General features: G+C 42.4%; 1 protein-coding gene across 1 annotated transcript in view; it reads right to left on the bottom strand.

Moving 5' to 3' along the window:
• The window catches only part of lhfpl2a (LHFPL tetraspan subfamily member 2a), a 33,886-nt gene extending 30,980 nt beyond the window's left edge, over nt 1-2,906 (bottom strand). Inside the window, exon 1 of the mRNA XM_020588336.1 lies at nt 2,661-2,906. The gene's annotated coding sequence lies outside the window, so the exon portion shown is untranslated. The remainder of the gene's footprint in view (nt 1-2,660) is intronic.
• Nucleotides 2,907-4,426: the final 1,520 nt, after the last annotated feature.

Here is a 4,426-nt window from a genome sequence, read left to right as displayed (position 1 = left end):
AGGAGAAAAACATTCAAGAAGTTTTCCTGTGCTGCAGGGCTGCCAAGGCAGAGGAACGCAAGAATTTATGCTTTTCTTGTGCCCTGAATGGAGGAGAGGAGCGTTCTGCAAGGTCGTAATAGAAGAAGCCCAGGCCTCTGTAATGGGCCAAACATGAAGTGCTGAGAAACCACGTGCACTGGCACAGAAGCTTAAACAGCTGCCAACCAAATGCCATCTTTAACACAAGTCACTCATTCAGTAATGACCTAAGCATCATTAAACATCTGAAGCTCAGTTGTGGGTCTTTAAAAAAGAGAATTTACAAAGAAATGCCTCAAGCTAATTACAGAATACAGACTCATGACCAAGACCACTCGAGGGCCGCACTGCTGCAACTTCACAGCTGGTAATAAAGGTGCGGTCAGTGCGTAAGAGTTAGAGAGATCTACTGGCAGACATGGAATACAGTGTTCAGAATTATGTTTGCTTTACTGTGTAATCACCTGAAATTAAGAATCATGTTTCCTTTAGCTTAGAATGAGCATTTCATCAATGTCACTGCTGTCAGTGTTCAAAATGGCCTAACTGCTAATTTACTAGGAATGTTATTTTACATATATGTTGCAAAACTAGAACCTATCTTTGCTATTTGGACCTAAAAGACCCAGTGACTGAGATCAGCCCACAGCTGCTGAAAATGATCACCAATTAAATTGTAACCTAATACGTAATGTTCGCGACCTTACATGGGAGCTACACAGAAGTTATGTCCCCGCCAAACCGTATCAGGGTGCACAAACCACATTTTGAGCACTATTCAGTTTCCACACTAGAGAGCGTGCAGGCATGGTAGTGTAAGAGCAAGAGCAGGTTTGAGCACAAGGGAGGACAGAATCATGAGCATAACAGATGATCTGAGGATTCTGCCCTTAGAAATCTGGGCCTGCAACCTCTCAGATGATGAGCTGCAAAATGAACCGTGCTTGAAACTGGTATTGCTTTCAAAAACCTCTGGCGCAGACAGACGTTCACACAAAGCTCAGTGTAGAAATCTGAGAGAGCACGCTCAGAAATGAGTGCATGCATGACCAGGATCACGCTCTCAAAACGGATTCTGCACTAACAAATTTGTGCCTGTGCACTTTCAAATAGCAAACTGAGCAGTGCTCAAAATGTGGTTTGTGCACCCTCAAACATTTTGGTGTGAATATGAAGAGGTTAACTAACACAGCAACCTCATTACCTGACATATTGCTACTCGAAGCCGATGGCGACATGGCACCTGACAGCCATCGTAGACTCACACATGAAAGGTGGGGCGTGGGGTATTCAGATGCTAGATGCCACTAAATCCTACACACTGCACCTTTAAAGTGGCAACAATTCATTGAATTAAAACAATTTAGAACACTGAAACTCATGTCCAGCTACAAAAAGCTTCAGTGGTAGCTGCAGTGTTAGCCTACTAGCAGAGAGAGCAACACCCACGTTGAAAAAGACAGATCATCTGGCTCTGATCTTTCCTACTGCAGCAAATCAGTGATGAGGCTTGGAACAACAATAACACATATCTTTTAAAGGCGGTCTATTAAACTGCTGCAACAGAGCATGATGTGAAGAAAAATCACTGCTTGTTCGGACAGAGACAAACAGTAAAGCAGGTCTTTTCTCATTCAAAATACATGACAGACTTCCTGACTTTGGTTACACAGTGGTCCACAGACGGCCTCTGCCCCCAGGAGTCCTTTGTCTTTTGTGCACAAACACTGACCTATAGGTGGGACTGCTACTCAGGTTTACTGTTGAAACACTACACAAAAACCAAACAAGAATCTATGTAGCACTTTGTCAAGATCACTGACAGACTCTCTCCTTAACTGACAATAGCACAGAAACCCTAAACTTCAGTAAGTCCACAAAACAATGAGCACCAGGATCAGGTGTGTGGGGTTAATGACGCTTTTGATGGGACTTTTGATGGAAACTGAAACTTGGCTGTGGTCAGTTAAGCTGAGAAAAGAAGTCACTCATTCAACAAAACATCTGTTTAAGTCATAAATACAAAACAAGGCTGAATTCCAGCTTCGCCAAATGAGTTTTAATGTTTCATGTGTCTTGTCCACCTTTAATAAAATAAAAACCTTGGTTAAAACTTTAACTAGGTAACAGTGCACATGCTATAACAAAATCCATTAATGTAAGAAAATGGGTATTTTTAACTTGGCCTCAGTGATCAACAGAAAATAAACTGCCAACTATTTATTGTACAATAATGAAGTCCTTCATTTATGTTTGAAAAAATCTAAAATGTTCTTGTTCAAGCCTCTCAACTTTGGAACTTTTTGTCTTAACGTTAACGCTGAAAGGCATTTATATTCTTATATCTATTTGGTTACATCATGGCCACTGTCACCTAGTTAAGGTTTTATTAAGGATGGAAGAGACACATGAGTTAAATCTCTGCTAATTTACTAATTACATGGCAGCATCGCTGCTGAGCGCCACATATGGGCCATGATGTCCTGCCACGAGTTTCCCTTCACAGCTTTGCAGGAAAGTCTTACAACTGGACAAACTTGGGTGAAAGTCGCGATATGTGCACAGCAAAGCCGGGTTTCATTGTTTCACAGAAGGCCAGTCTCTGTGAACGAGGGGTGCCTCTGGACGAGGTTACTTACGTGGCTCTGCGACGCCTCGGAAATCGGGCAAGTCGAAGGGTCCCCTCGTGTCTGCGCTGAGGTTTCGTGCGGTGTCATTTAATCTGACTCGGCTCCGAAATGATGTTTTCTCTCATTCATCCTCCACGTTTTCTCCGGGACCACGGAAGACGGAATGGCTGACTGCGTCCCCCTCTGGCCAGGCAGGCGCTGCTGGGATGGGAGTGCGCCTCTGTGGTGGCTCCCTCCCCCAACCACCAACCACTGCCTCTCTGCATGACAATCAGATATTTGTTCACGCTGTATCTGATCAGATACTGTGTGGATGATTACTGCTGTCCTGCTGTGCAGTCGTGCAAAGTAAATTAACCCAGGGACTTACAATTTTGAGCTATATCTACTTAAATTATATGCTACTTCATTTTACTCCCCCAAATTAACTAACGTGTAGTTACCAGCTACTTTGTAGATTAACACTTTGCATACAAAACATGTGATCAACCTCTAAAGCTTAATGTGCTGTTATACAAAGAAAAAACATCAGTGGTGTTAGGTATTTTTAGTCAGATAGATATTGGATAGATACTTTATGTATTAGAAATGTTTAGTGGAGATAGGATGTCTAGTTAGACTGTTAAATGCTTAGTCATGCTTATGAGTTTCTACAGGGTACATCTGGTCAAGGATAACTAGAGAGAAGAGTTGATGACTGTCAGCAGACAGGGTGTTTAATATTATTATTATGACGTGTATAACTGTAGCCTTAGCCATAATATGTTCTTATGTTTTAGCCACGACATGTTACTAGAAGTCTGTGAGAATGTTTTTAGCTACACACCACTTAATCAACAGACACACACACATTGATTTACTTCATGTTTTGACTACTGCTATGACCAGCTGCAAAGCTGGTAACAGAGATGTCTCGGTTGACGTTCCTGTGTAGTATGGGGCTAGCCCAACCGAAGGTACATAATGTATAGGCCTGGTGGGTTCAGGGTCTTTCATCTTACATCTGCCTGTGAGCAGTTTGGAGGTGCAAGATACCTGAGCGTGTAATGTTAATTTTACCTGTGATCCTTTGAATAAATCAGCACGGTTTTGAAGTTACTTGGACTGTCTCGTCTCTCAGAGTTAGCAATGGTAAGAAGAACCTAGTCCTACAGTGGTGAATTCAACTAAGGTTTATCGACTCTGCATCTTTTCTCCTGTTCCCGTTAGTATCCCTCCCAAAATATCTCGGCTTCACAGACTGTGTCAAAGGCTTTTTTTCCCCACCGGTTCAGCTCAGCGGAGAATTTGAATTATGTCAGGGATTATCCAGAGCCAGAGTACTACGGATGTAATCATATGACTCAGAAGAAAAGAGATGATTTTATGAGTTGGTACTCCACCGTGCGTCATGGCACGTTTGATTTTGCAAAGGAGGCTGTAAGATATTGTAGAAATGACACTATGATTCTTATGAAAGCTTGCATGATTTTCAGAGAAAATTTCATAACCGAAACGGGTCTGGATCCTTTCAAATGGTCCACCATAGCCTCGACCTGCATGTACGTGTTTAGGACACACTTTCTGCAGGAAAAAACGTTAGGTATTCCTTGCCCATATGATTACAAATATTGTTTCAAACAATTTTCCAACGCCAGCATCCAGTGGCTGCAGTGGTTAATGTTTGATCAGGGAATATTCATTCAGCACGCACTCAACGGTGGGGAGAAAAGATTTGGTCCCCTGCGGGTGGACGGCTACTGTGAGCTAAACGGTGAAAAGAAAGCTTTTGAATT

Source organism: Monopterus albus, unplaced genomic scaffold, assembly GCF_001952655.1.
Source record: "Monopterus albus unplaced genomic scaffold, M_albus_1.0 scaffold530.1, whole genome shotgun sequence".
NCBI classification, from domain to species: domain Eukaryota; kingdom Metazoa; phylum Chordata; class Actinopteri; order Synbranchiformes; family Synbranchidae; genus Monopterus; species Monopterus albus.
The sequence above is the reverse complement of the archived record's forward strand: the minus strand, read 5'-3'. Positions and strand labels throughout refer to the sequence as shown.